The sequence below is a fragment of the Marmota flaviventris genome, chromosome 18 (genome assembly GCF_047511675.1).
Source record: "Marmota flaviventris isolate mMarFla1 chromosome 18, mMarFla1.hap1, whole genome shotgun sequence".
NCBI classification, from domain to species: Eukaryota; Metazoa; Chordata; class Mammalia; order Rodentia; family Sciuridae; genus Marmota; species Marmota flaviventris.
Window position 1 is genome coordinate 9846926 of NC_092515.1, and position 15070 is coordinate 9861995.

Below are 15070 nucleotides of genomic sequence, written 5' to 3' on the forward strand. Positions count from 1 at the left end.
AATTAAATTAAATTAATATTATTTAATATTATTATTTAATAATATTATTAATATCTAATAACAATTAAATATTATTTAATATTCTCACTTGATCAACTTTAAATGTCCAGAAACACCTAATCATGATTAAAAAGTTACATTTCATTCTATCTTCCCAGAAGCCAGAGACAGGACAGGATATGGGCACCTCTCTGTCTCCCCACCTAACTCTAATGCATCTTCTGCGATGCTGGCCTGGCTGCTGCGGGAAGGCTTTTTCCTGGTTTGTAACATTAGGGTGATCGACCACTGACACCACGGCGGTTGCAGACATGTAAGGCTGAGAACCTCACAATGGCATCTGGCTTCAGTAGCGACAGGAATGCCAAGGATCTCTCATGTGAGCTTCCCCGGAGGTCAGAGCAATGATATCTCGATTTCGTGTGGATATTTGTATCTCTCGTCCGCTCTGAAAGCTTTTCCAGCCAAAGTCTGGCTGCCACTGAGCTGGCGGGTGTGGTGCACACGTAGGTGCAAGGGGAGCCGGTCCGCTGCCGCTGCGGGGCTCCCAAGAGCTGCAGTCTCCAAGTGCAGACGGCGGCCAGGCAACTCCGCTGCTGGGCTGGAGGACAGGCCAGGGTCGGAGGAGGACAGGCACGTCTTGATCCTCACAGGTGTGACCTGGCTCTCAGCCGGGCTAAGGAGACCCAAACCTCTAGGTGGAGGCACCTGAGTGACGCGCTGCAAAGGCAGGTGCGCTGCAATTCACTGGACTCTATTTTCAGGGCGAGGAACCCGGACAGCCTGACACTCAGGAAGACAGCCACAGCGCGGCTTGGCACAGCACTGAGGCCACTAAATCCCAGTCAGAGCGAGAGGACTGCCTCGGTCACGGTTCCCGAGAGTCCAGAGCATCAGGAGGCAGCAATAGATACTGAATAGTGGTGACACCAGCGAGGTGACAGCATCAGAAATTTGGCCAGCCACCCGCTCTGCGCTGGTGCGCTGCGCGAATGAGCGCTGCCTGAAGCGCCTGCGCGCTGCACGTCTGCGTGTCACCGTGTACTCTGAGCAGTCGCCGGCTGCCACCTAGGGGAGAATACAGGGATACCGCTGGAAAACCCCGGAGAGTGATGGACACATTTTGAAGGAGGTTTTTTGTTGTTGTTGTTTTGTTTTTATTTGTGTTGGGGATTCAACAAGTGGCGCTTTATCACTGAGCCACATGCCGGGCCCTTTTTACTTTTATTTTTTAAAATTTTGCTACAAGGCCTCTCTAAATTGCTGAGATGGGTGTCGACCTTGGGATTCTCCAGCCTAAGCCTCCCCGGTTGCTAGGATTACAGGTAGGAGCTACCACGCCAGGCTTGAGAGTATTAAAGTGACAGAGTGCTTCGTTGGGAATACGATAAACGTGCCTTTGATCCCTAAATTAAATGGTTTTATAACCCATACAAGAAGCGTTCGGAAAAGACGACCCACAGAAGGAGAGAGAACACTTGCTAACAATATTTCAGATAAGAAATTAATACCCAGAACATATCAAGAACTCCCACTACTCAATAACAAACAACGCAATTTACAATTAGGTGAAGGTCAAGAATAGACATTAATCCAATGGAGGAAAAATACAAATAGACAATAATAGACTGCAGCTCTTGGGAGCCCCGCAGCGGCGGCGGATCGGCTCCCATTGCACCTACGTGTCTATTTGTATATTATTGCAGATAGACTTCAACCTTGTAAGGATCAACCTTGTAATATACTAATGTCATTTAATGGTACTGTAAAGATGGTTAAAATGCTAATTTTTAAAATATGCACATTTTCTACAATAGGAAAAAAAATCACAAAAACCTGGTGGACAAAAAGAAAATAATAATCAGAGTGTGAGGTGGCCATCTATGCTCCTGTGGATACTATTGATCCTGGTAGTCTGTTTAAAACTTGCTGATTCAAGCTCATGGGAAGGTCAGTAAAAAATGGTTCACAGCAGATCTCAACCCCTTCTCCATGGGAAGTTGACATAAAGTTTTCTTTATTAAAAACTTATTGCATTATGTTTATTGAACAGAAGCATTCCTTGATCTGTTTAATCAGCTCACCTCCCCCCATTTAGATTGTTTCCAATCTTTTGCTAGTGTAAGCAATGTTATAATAAATATCAGTGTTGTGCTTTGGATATGAAGTGTCCCTCCAAAGACTCCTGTGTTGAAGTCTTCACTCCCAATGCAGCAAGGTTCAGAGGTGGGGCCTCTAGGAAATGGTTGCATCTTGAGTGCTCTGACATCATCTGAACTAATCCATTGATAGGTGAGTAGATACCGGGAGGTGGAGCCTAGGTCAGGAATTATGTCACTGAGGGCTGCCCTGGAAGGGCATATATTGTGCCCAGGCCCTCCCTGCTGCTCCCTGGCTACCCTGAGATAAGTAGCTTTCCTCTGCCATGCTTTTCCACCATGATGTTCTGCCTGCCCTCAGGCTCAGAGCAGAGGGACCAGCTCACCATAGACTGTCTGAAACCGTGAGTCCAAATAAATTTCTTTTAACTGGTTTAGTTCAGATATTTTGACCACAGTAATGAAAAACTGACTAATACCATCGGCATGCAGAAGAGTGACTGTGTCTCTACGATTAAAAATATATTTAGGAAACCCATCTCTGAATCAAATTTTGATAGATATGGGGAAAATTGTCCAAGGAGAAGCTCTATTAAAGTACATAATTTCGGGCTGGGGTTGTGGCTCAGTGGTAGAGTGCTTGCTTAGCATGGGTGAGTCACTGGGTTTGATTCTCAGCACCACATAGAAATAAATAAATAAATATATTTTTAAAAAATAAAATACATAATTTCCAGCAAATCTAGAATGCTTCTCCAAATTATCTCCTTTTTCCATCTTCTTAAACAATAGAACTTTTAAAAATTAAAATGTAATAATGTGGGCCTATAACATAATAATCCTGAAACTGTAATTGTTTGGAAGCCATTTTGGACTCATTCAGCTTCCCTCCCACAACCATGCCACACGGGGCGCCCCCCCCCCTCCATGGCCCCTCTGGACTTGGCCAGTGATTAGAACCTTGGGCCCAGGACCAGCCCCACTGCACTATACCTGAGTGGGGAGCACCACAGCCAGTGCCCTGCTACAGTCCTCCAGCCCCTGTGGCCTCAAAACCCAGGCCAAAGTCTGCACCACCCAGAGTGTCCTTGAGCCCTGGTGCCAGGCCAAAGTCCACTTTTCCCCCCTGGATGTGAATGCCAATATGAATCCAAGAACTCCAATCTGCTCTCACCTGGCAGTTGTGAGTAGAAAATAGACACACAAGAGAAAAACTCAGCAGAGTACAAATTGGTTCTTTGGGAAAAGTGATACAATGTAAAGTGGAGTTGAAGGTGTAGTGGTCGATAGAACTGTGGGAAGGAGAAAATTAACTCTGAATTAACTCTGAATCCATGGCTCAAGGGCCAGCAGACACAAGATGAGCATAATTTTTCAGATAATGCAAACCTTTTGGGAGTTAGCACAGTTCTATTTCCAGGGACACAATGAAGAAAATCCCTACTTCTGTCAAATGACTCTGATCTTACAGTTTGATTTCACTAAAATGTACAGTAACAGCAACCCTCAAATGGGAGCACTGAGGCATGTTAGCCATCTCAATATCATGCACCTCTCTCTCCCCAACTTCTCCACTCTATAATGTTCAAGCTCTTACAAATTATTCCTTATCCATCTTTCCCAGAAGACAAAATATCATATTTATAGAATTCCACCTACTCTGCTTGGACCTGTGCTGGTTGACATCCTGCGTTTCCATTCCTAGATATAATTTGCAGAGAAATAATTCATAACATCACTGTGTAGTGGAAGCTCTCAGGTATCCATTACGGTGTAACAAACCATCCCAAAATGCAGAGGGTGGAGACAGCAGCAATAACTCTACTCTCCCCTCTCACAATTCTTACCTCAGCTGAGCCAACTGGTTCTCACTTGGGTCACTGCAGAGAAGTGGTGGCTGAGGTTAGTACCCCTGAAGGTCATTCAGTCACTCCTGTATCTTGTGCTTTGGCAGGGTTATGGTGCAGATTAGTCCAGCAAACAACCATCGAATACACATAGGAACCAATAGCTGGTATTGCCCTTAAGATTCCAACACCCGCTGACGTGCTCAGTAACAAGAGACTCCTCCCAGGGAAAGCAACTCCCATTTCTTACACTTTTTTTTTTTTTTGACGTCTGAGCTGCACAGATCCTCTGGGCCTCTGTGTCCAGTCACACCAGTCACAGTCCTTTCAATACAAATCGAGGGTCTTTTTAATGATACAGAATGCTGCCTGATAACACCCCAACCTTTATTTTATTTTACTTTATTTTATTTTAACCCTAAGATGGGTCTAAAAGAACAGTCTTGGGATAAGAGAACCTGAAGCCAACTGACCACGGAGAGATGCTGAACTCTGTTGTGAACTTTTTCCCCTCAACACCTCCTTGAACTTGGATTAACAAGTTTTGTAATAAACCACCAGATCTTACTTTCCACTGGCACTGGTGGACTCTTCGCACGCTAAATCTGGGGCTTTTGTCCGTTATTGTAAGTATTACAGAATCATGTAAGCGTGAGGTCAAGGGCGAGTTTAAAATGAATCAAACACGGCTGTATGTCACATTCACATTCTCTCTCAAAAGGAGAGCAGCTCTCTCCGCCTGTTTTCAAGGTGACACCCCAGCAGTGGCAGGAAGAGACGCTCTGGGAAAGGGCTCAGGACCTGAGTGCGCAGGCACCTCTATGTAGATCCAGGGGACTCGCGGGCTCCCTGGAGTTTGGCTGCCAAGATTCTAAAGCTGTTACATAAAGAAATTGCAAGTGCAGCCCTGGAGATGTGTGGGGAATGGCAAGTAGCCAACCTTCCCCTTGTATGTCGGCCCGCGGTCGAAACTGGAGTTCATCTTCTCGAAACAAGCTCAGTGGTTTTGCAGCCCGTGCACGTCACTAAAGTGCATCCTACTGTGGACTAGAGACAGCAGGCATCCCCTTGGCTTGACAGAATCAGACTGCTCACATGTGGTTTGGAAGCCTTCAAGTCCACCTCGCTTGGAAACTCCAGTATCTGGGGAAACACAACTGCTGCGCATCTGCTCCACCTGCACCTACGTGTGCAGAACTACAGCCAGCTCAGCGGCAGCCTGGCTTTGGCTCAGGGACCTGCCAGAGAAGAGGAGGGCTGTGAACAGCCATTGCTATCTTCTCCAGGGAAATTCAGATGAGAGATCTCGACATTCCTGTCTCTGCTGAAGCCAGATGCCACCGTGAGGTTCTCAGCCTTAAATGTCTGCAATATCCACAGCGGACGATCACCCTAATGTTACAGACACATCAATGTTTATGGCAGCACAATTCACAACAGCTAAACTGTGGAGCCAACCTAGATGTCCTTTAGTGGATAAATGGATAAAAAAATATATATATATGGCATATTTACACAATGGAATTGGAAATCAGGTACCTGCTCAAATAAATGCAATAAATGAGAATAAAATCATGACATTTGCAGATAAATGGATGGCATTGGAGAAGATAATGCTACGTGAAGTTAGCCAATCCCAAAAAAACAAATGCCAAATGTTTTCTCTGATATAATGAGGCTGGTTCATAGTGAGGTAAGGAGGGGGAGCATGGGAGGAATAGATATATTCTATATTATATTATTCAAGTGACTCAGTCCTCAAAGTCCTATTTCATGCAAAGTTCTTGGTTTTACATATGTTGAGGATGTGAGGGCCATAAGATAGAAGGGTAGAAGAGAAAGGAGAAAAAAAATTCTCTTAGATATCTGTTTCTTTCCTGCTTCTCTTCTCATCCAGTAGGTGGAGTTGTCTGTTTTAAGCTGGTGTCTCTGCCCTCAGGATGGTGTAGGTAACCAGGGTGAGAAGACTGGACCTGCCGTGGAGTGTCTGGAAGCCGGGAGTGCTGCCCACCACTCCCAGCAGGTAAACAGCACCTCACGGGTCTTTTTTTGTGACCACTCCTCTGACTTGAGCCCCCAGTATTGTCTCCCTCTCTTGACTGGAGATTTCCCAGATCCTGGTGTCTCTGTTATGCTCTAGACTTTAGTCCCCTCCGCTCTCTTACTGTGGGACCTCTCACCCCCAGGCTCACACCAGGTGGGTGATGCCCTGGTCGCACTGCACTCCTGTCCAACTGAGAGATGTTTTTGTGTTGGGTGGTCACTGTGCCGAGTTATCGCCGCTGGGGAGAGGGGGGAATTGGAAATCAGGTACCTGCTCAAATGGCGATCCCATCTGCTAGCCAGGCCCACCAAAAAATGGCCAGGAAGGTTTTCCAAGATGGAGTCAGTCTGCTTCAAGCACTGGGGAGTCTGGTGAAGTGGGGGGAACTGGGCAATGGCCTTGTGCTGTGGGTAGGTAGTAGCCGAGTGACCTGTGTGCGAGCGGTGCGCCCTCTGGAGTTGTGCAGAGGTGCTGATAGTGGTTCTGCTAAGCCGCTTGTGAGCCCTGTGTGAGCTAGAACTGCGGGCTTTGGGTCCAGAGTCCAGAGACTTACCAGAGCCCAGAGGCTCTGATTTCTGCAAAAAGCCACTGTATAGAGTCCTCTCACACTCTCTGAGATGTTGTATTCCGTCTAGGCGAGACCTTGTGGAGAGGCTGCCTGCTGCTTTCTTGGTTCCATGCCACAGAGCAGCCAGAAACAGGACCTCCTCTATTACGCCATCTTGGATCCCCAGAGTGAATAATTTATCAGCATAAATTTATTTCTCACAATCCTGGATGCTGGGAAGTCCAGGATCAATGTTCTGGCAGATATGGTATCTGGTGAAAGCTTACTTTCTGTTTCCAATCTAGATAAATTCTAGGTAGGGCAGAGGGGTGGGAGGGAAAGGGAGGGGCAGAGGATTAACAAGGATGGCGAAATGTGATAGACATCATTATCCAAAGTACATGAAGACACGAATTGGTGTCAACATACTTTATATACAATCAGATATGAAAAATTGTGCTGTATATGTGTAATAAGAACTGTAATGCATTCCGCTGTCATTTGTTTTTTAAAAAATAAAGCAAGAAAGAGAATATATGTTAACTAAAAATAACCAGAAAAAAATGATTTTAATCCAAGTCAAGGAGGGACTAGAATCACAGAATCAACTCATATGGAAAAATATGTAAAAGCAATCTCCAGGGTCTTTGGAGAAATGTGAGATTCTAGGAGTGGGGCAGGAAGCAGACTACCTGAGCCAGGACCATCTGTGTCAGGAATAAGGCAATGGGAAAAAATAAAACCATCCATATAAAACTTGTAAAACCCACACTGATGACCGTGTGTCGGGGGCTCAGGAGCCAACTGGAAAAGCTCTCAGGGGCCAACACTGAAACCATTAAGGCAAAAACAAGTTAAGTGTATTGGCTGACAACCCTGGTATGGTTTGAATGTTTGTGTCCCTCCCAAAAAGATGCTGAAACTTAACCCCCAATGGAACAGTATTAAGAGGTGGGAACCTCGGGAAGAGATTAGGTTGTCACTCTTCTACCCTCCTGGTAGAAATTGCTGCCCACATAAAGGGACTGAGGAATTCTGTGGTCACTTTCCCCCCTTTACTCTGCAATAGTTTTGTTCTCCAATGTCCCCCAAAGTCCCATGAGTTTACAGCGTGGTCCAAGTATGTGGCTCTCCTGGGAGGTGGTTGAACCTTTAAGAGGTGGGGCCTACTTGTGGGAATTCAAGTCAGTGGGGCATGTCCCTGTAGGTGACATTGGGACCCTGCCCCTTCCTCCCTTTACTTCCTGGCTGCCACCAAGTGAGCGGCCTCCTTTGCCACCCACTCCTGCCCTCTGGGCTGCCTCATCACAGGCCCCAAAGCAGCAGAGCCCACTGACCATGGACTGAATCCTACAGAACTGTGGGTCGAGGAGGCTTATTCTCTCACGAGGTTGATTTACCCCAGGTATTTGTGACAGTTATGAAAAACTGACTAACATGCGCCAGACAAGGGCATCACAACCAGGCACCATCTGAGCCAGGTCTGGTGGCACACACCTGTAGCCCCAGCTACTCAGGAGGGTGAGGCAGGAGGATCACTGGAGGCCAGGAGCTCAAGACTAGCCTGGGAACCATAGAAAAATCCCCATTAAAAAAGGCACCACCTCTGAAGTCCAGAGCAGCTCTCACCAGACATGGAATCTTGCTGGTACCTGGATCTTGGACTGGCCACCTCCAGAACCAGGAGAAGTAAATTTCTGTTGTTGATAAATTGCCCAGTCTAAGATATTGTGTTATAGCAGGACAGACTAAGACAAACCCAAAGTTTGAAATAAGTATGATTGAATCCAGACTGATCTGTATATATAAATAAATAAACAAATAAATAAAAATAAGTAGGAAATGACACGTCCACAGTGCAGAAGACTTCTAAACAGTTTATGTAGACACAGCAGCCTCAAGGATGGGAAGAGTGACTCCACTCCTGATGTCTAGGCTGCAAATAATGGCTTGGTTCCAAGACCACAGCATGGAAAGGAGAAAGAAAGGGTAACTTTACACAAGAGAAAGCTGAAGAATACCCCAACCTCGAGATGATCGGTGTCGTGGTCACGGGTGTTGAGCACGTTGGAAGTACACAGCCTGTGAGGAGATGAACGTGGCAAGTTACCTCTCTGGCCTTTCTCCCAAAACCAACAGCTCAAGTGTAATCATGAGAAAAACATCACACAAGTTTCAATATCAGGACCTTCTATAAAATACTTTACCAGTTCTTCTCAAAGTCATCAAAAACAAGAAATTCTGAGAAACTGTGACAGTCCAGCGAAGGCTGAAGAGACGTGACAACTCAATACAGCTTGGTACCCTGAACAGAGTAGGGCGTTAGGTGGGAATGAAGAACTCTAAATAGGCCCTGGACTTCAGTTAGTAACACTGTATCAATATTGCCTCCTCAATCATAATGTCAGTAGTTGATACTAGGGGAAACCAGATTGATTCAATAAGTATGAAAACTGTGTAGTTTCCTATTTTTCTTTAAATCTGAAACTATTCTACAATCATGAATTGAGGATTTTTTAAGTATTGAAAATGCCATGTATGCAGTGGATTTAAGATAGCTATAAATTCTGTCTATTTTTCCCAATGAAAGATGGAATCTAGTCATGGCCTCTTAAATATGAGATTGCCTGTTAGAATGGAGTGAAAGTGACATGATTTTCATGTCAATGATGCTACTTACACAATCAAGCACAGACCATAAGCCTTATGGTTACAGCCCAAGGGTCTTGGAAAACTCACTCATGGAGCTTGGCTGCCAGCCTGTGAGGAAGCCCAAGTAGCCCTAAGGAGAGGACCATGTGGGAGGAACTAGGGCCTCAGCCAAATGCCTGCACTGAGCTCCCAAATGACACCCACCAGCAGCCTCCCAGGAACCCAAATGACCCATTCTGGAAGCAAATCCTCCAAGCCCAGTCAGCCCACCCATTACCATTGTGTGAAGGACACTGAGCCCTCCCCACTGAGTTGCAAAAATGCATATGTGAGAGGAAAATAAATGATGCTTGACTTTTCAAACCACTAGTAAAAGAAGAAAGGTGCTTTGTAATTATGTTCTGTAATTCAAGATTTTTCATCAAAATTATTCCATTTAAATATTAACAGTAATTTCATTTCTCATTAGGGAAAAAAAAGGGGCTTTCACTCATTCTGACCAAAATCTTTGAATCTGTAAAGATCCCACAGTCTAGAAGAGAAGTTGAGATCATGACTGTTTCAGGGCCAAGTCTCTGGAATTTCCCCAGCATGAGTTTTTCAGGAGAGGGCCAGGCAGCTTGGCCTGGGGGAAGGAATGTGGTTCCTCTGGTGCAGGTAGAAACTGGACCAGGTCAGTCTCTGGAGGTTTATCTGGGTTTCATATGGTGTGGAGTACTTTGCCTCTCTGTGTGTCAACCCCACACCAATCGCACACTGAAATGATAAACTGGCTTTGCTCTTATACTTGGTCCAACAATGAGCCAGTTATCTTCTGGGTAGAGTCATCCTACCTGTGCCCCAGAATTCCCATGAACTCTCTCCTTATGACTCAGAAAGTAACACTGTGCCAACCTATGCCACACTAAAGCCCAGGGAGCCAGACAATAGTACTGAGAAGAGGTGTTTGTAATTGTAACTTCAGGCTTGAGGAGGCATTTACAGCACCTGATTGTATCTTCAGTGAGTTTCCAGGTTGCTCTTGCGCTGATTTTGTTTGTTTGTGTTTTGGGATACTGAACATGCTTTATTCAGAGGCAGCAGCCTCTCTTGTGCTATTGTTCCAAGTATCATTTAAAATATTTTCCGTGTTTGTGTGCGTGAGTTGTGTGTGTCTCTGTGTGTGTTTTTTACTGGGATTAGACCCAGGGTGCTCTACTGCTGAGCTACATCCCCAGTCCTTTTTATTTTTATTCTGAGACAGGGCCTCTCTAAGTTGCCAAGGACAGCCTCAAACTTGAGATCTACTGCCTAGATCTAATCCCTAGCTGGGATTATAGGAGTGTGCCACCACACTTAGGTCATTTAAAATATTTTCTGACTTACTATTTTGAAATTATTTCAGACTTACAAACTAGTCGGGAAGACAGGACAGAGTGTCTGTCTTTCACGCAACTTCCTCTGTTGCAATCATCTTATGTAATCCCACTCAGTTCTCAAAACAGGAAGCTGACATTGACATGATACTATTAACTCACCTACAGGCTTGACTTCAATTTTGTCACTTGTCCCCTAATGTCTATTTCTTGCTCCAGGAACCTGCATTACTTTTCATTATCATAACTTTTGTATCCTTCCAACTGGAAGAGTGTTCTGAGTTTTCACAGTCTCTATTTATCTCTTTGGTATCCATTAATTACAGGACTCAACTAATCACCAAAACTGTTTACATCTCATCTATGATCATGTTCACATATCTATGTCCCACACTCCAACCTAGCATTTCCCCTCCTCTAAATCAACCCAGGGCCAGGCAGCAGAAAACTAGCAACTTATGCCCCAGAGCCTGGGATCGCTGCTCAGCCAGTTAAGCTCCATGTCCCTCCTGGCTCTGCCTTTCCCACAGGAACAGTAACAGCTCTGGCCCACTTCCCCCTCACTCCTGCTTCTGCCTCCTCAGCAGCCTGGTGCTTCCCCCTGTGCCCTGCTAGATGTGCTGGGCCTCTCACTTCTATCGAGCTGAGAAACAATAGACACCTTTCAATTGTATCAGCCTCTCTAAGCGGACGCTCCACAGATGAAAATCCTGTGGGAATAGATGAGACAGGTAGCTCTTCCTCAAGCCTTTCCTCTCCGGTAGACTTTGGGGAATCTTGCCTATAGTATGGAGCCTGGTCCTGGTGCAGAACTTTGGCAGATGCCACATGGACTCCTGTGGATCACCACTGCACACTTCTCTTCATGCCCCACACCTGAGAATTTTGAATTCCATCTGTGTCCAGAGTAACCAGAGCTCTGCAGACTGTACTGCTCAACTTCCATCCCTGCAACTTGCACTTCAACTGGGAAAGTGTCCCAAGGCATAGAGTTTGGTTATCCAGGAGTTCGCTTTGTGAGTTTCTCTCCTTTCGGAGATTGAGAACCTATGCTGCCTTTGCCCACTACCTGGGAGCAGTGGCCTCATATTTCATCTGTCTCCTCAGCTGCTAATAGCAGGAGACCTTGCGTGGTTCCTGTCACTGCCCTCAGGGCTGTGCATGGGATATTTGGGACTTCATTTATGAAGGATAATTTAGCAGGGTTTAGAAGTCCACATTGGTGGCATTTTTTCACCACCTTAAAAATGTGATACAACCACATGTGTGGTTAACAAGATTCTCAAAAAGTTCTGCTCATGTCCTTGGTCAGTAGGAGCTTCTGGAATCCTGATTTCATACCACTTTCTGTCATGCCAGTCACCACCATCTTTCTCTTTTACTTCACATCTCCTGTTCTATGAAGGTCATTCATGCATTCGTGTGTTCATTTCCTTATTTGATGTGAAATTTTCCCAGTTTGGGGATTGGACAGAAGCTGCCCAACTAGTGATGTATGAGGAGAACGGAAAGGCAGCAAGGGGGCAGCCCTTTGGGGCGTGTGCTGCTCACTGTCAGGTCAGTGGCAGTGACTTAGGAACAAAGCACCAAGCAGCCCACGCACAAGAAAGAAACATCAACCAGGCACCAAGGGAACCGCCTGTCAATCAGCAGGGTCTCCTGACCAATCCTGGATCTCAGCCAGCTTCCCGGACCAACTCCATTGGGACAAGGGACTCTAAAAATCCCTTTTCCTGTCCCAAGCCCTTCCCTTCCTGCCATGAGCCCCATAAAATTCCAGTCCTGTCCAGCCCCCCTGCGGTTTCTCCTCAGACCCTCCTCCTATCCACTCTGTCTGTCTGATGGAGTTCTGTCCCAGAGTGACGTTCAGTGGCCTTTTAAATCTGCCTCCTTCTACTGTAATTCATTTCTCTCCTTGTTTAGAAGATGGGAGGGGAGGGGAGGGGGGATAGTAGAGGATAGGAAAGGTAGCAGAATACAACAGTTACTAATAGGGCATTATGTAAAAATGTGGATGTGTAACTGATGTGATTCTGCAATCTGTATTGGGGGTAAAAATGGGAGTTCATAACCCACTTGAATCTAATGTATGAAAGATGATATGTCAAGAGCTTTGTAATGTTTTGAACAACCAATTAAAAAAAAAAAATCTGCCTCCTTTGGTCACCGCCACTGCCTGACCTTACATCTGGTGACAAAACCCAGGAGGGATTTTAGTGCTTCTCTCTCAAGGTATTTAAGTCCATTTCTTCCCCCTCCAAACGAACTGCGGAATTCCTAAGCTGCTCCTTCCTTCCCTCTCCCTTCATCTGGGCCGACAGGAGGGGGGTAAGTTCCCCTGTTTCCCCCACCTTCCAGCCCCTTTCTGTCCATGGGTTCTATCCATAAGACACATGCACGCCATAGACTCCCACCCATTCCGTTCAAGGCCCCGGGAACCCAACTGGGACTATCAAGATGGCCAACTAGGTCGCCGACCTTATAGCAGCAATGCAGGCAGTGGTTAACCTTGATAAGCTGAGAGAAATCACAGAGGATCCAGATGAGAGCCTTATTTCTCAACCGCCTTATGGAGGCCCTCACCAAATATACTAAACTGGATCCTGAGACTCCCTCTGGGGCTACAGTGTGAGCAACCCATTTCATTATTACTCAATCGGCCCATGATATTAGAAAAAGCTCAAACGAGCTGAAGAGGGCCTTCAGTCCCCTATCTGAGATCTGTGAAGATGGCCTTTAAAGTTTATCATGTCCGGAAGGAGTCAGCTGAACTAGCCAAGTAGGCTCCATTGCAGAAAAAGGTAACACTCCAAACCCAGGCCTTGGCAGCGGCCCTGAGGCCTATGGCTCAAGCAAGAGCTCCACAGGGGACCCAGCATTCCTCTCCACCAGGGGGGCTTGCTTCAAATGTGGATGCGAAGGTCACTGGGCTCGCTAATGCCTAAACCCAAGGCCTCCTTCCAGGCCATGCCCCACTTGTTAGTAGACAAGACATTGGAAGAGTGACTGCCCCATGGCTGGCCCTTCCTCAGTGCCTCCACGTGGGGGTATGACCAGCCAGGAAGTGCCTTCTCTTGAACTATTGGGGCTCACAGAAGACTGAAGAAGCCCAACTCGAAGACCCCCATCACCCTCACCAAGCCCAAGTTAATGCTCCAGGTAGCGGGTATCCATAACTTTCCTGTGCCTTTTCACCCACTCTGGGCCTCTGTTTCCATCCCAGGTCTCGGTTATGGAGATTGACAGCAAACCCTCCTCCCCAAACCGAACTGCTAAGCTGGCCTGTGCCCTGGAGGGACACCCTTTCACACACTCTTTTCTGGTCGTTCCATCCTGTCCGGTTCCTCTCCTAGGCAGAGATGTTCTCCAATTACTAGGAGCCACCCTCCAACTACACCCCAAGAATGCTACCACCCATCTCCTTCTGCCTCTAATCCTTACCCTCTCTAAAAACCTGACAGTACCTACTGTGCCATTGACCCCTGACCTAGTAGATCCCCAGGACTGGGACATCTCCAAGCTGGTCATAGCCTCCCACCACAAGCCAGTCCATATCCAGCTGAAACCCCAATTTCACATCGCCAAAACCCACAGGGAGGGACTTAAATCCCTCATAGACTGGTTACTTGCCCAGGGACTCCTCATCCCTACTGACTCCCCCTGCAACACCCCCTTATTGCCGTGTGCAAACCCTCAGGAGCCTTAGTCCAGGATCTCCGCCTAATTAATGAGGCGGTTATTCCCATCCACCTGCTGGTTCCCAACCTCACACTCTTCTTTCTCATATCCCACCTTCGATCACTCACTTTACTATCCCAGATCTAAAGCTGCCTTCTTTATAGTGCCCCTCCATCCTGACCCTTATTACCCCTTTGCCTTCACATGGGAAGACCCTACATCCTTCAGGTCTCAACAGCTGACATGGACAGTCCTACCCCAAGGCTTCAGGGACAGTTCCCCCCTCTTTGGGCAGGCCTTGGCATAGGACCTAACTGCTTGGACTTGGGGACAGCACTCTCTTACAGTTGGATAGAAGCCTTCCCTACCTCCAGGGAAACTGCTGACAATGTCACCTACATCCTCATCGAGCAGATCATTCCCAGGTTCAGACTTCCTGCCTCCAACCAGTCAGACAATGGTCCGACCTTCACTTCTCAGGTTGTTCGACTAGTCTCCAAAGGCCTCAACATCACCTGGAGGCTCCACATTCCCTACTGAACCCAATCCTTGGGTCAGGTTGAGAGGGCTAATGGCACTTTCAAGGATCATCCCTCTAATCTTACTATTGAACTGAGGCTGTCCTGGCCCAATCTCCTGCCATTGGCCCTCACCCGAATTCAGGCAGCCTCTAGAGCCCCCTCAGGCCTTAGCCCCTTTTAGCTACTCCATGGGTGCCCTTCCTTAATCAACCAAAGCTTTCCAGTCACTCCTCCTCCCCTTATGTCCTACCTGCCCTATCTCACACTTCTACACAAACTCCTAAGAGAACATGCAGACCAGTGTCTTCCTATGCCATCTGTTACCTC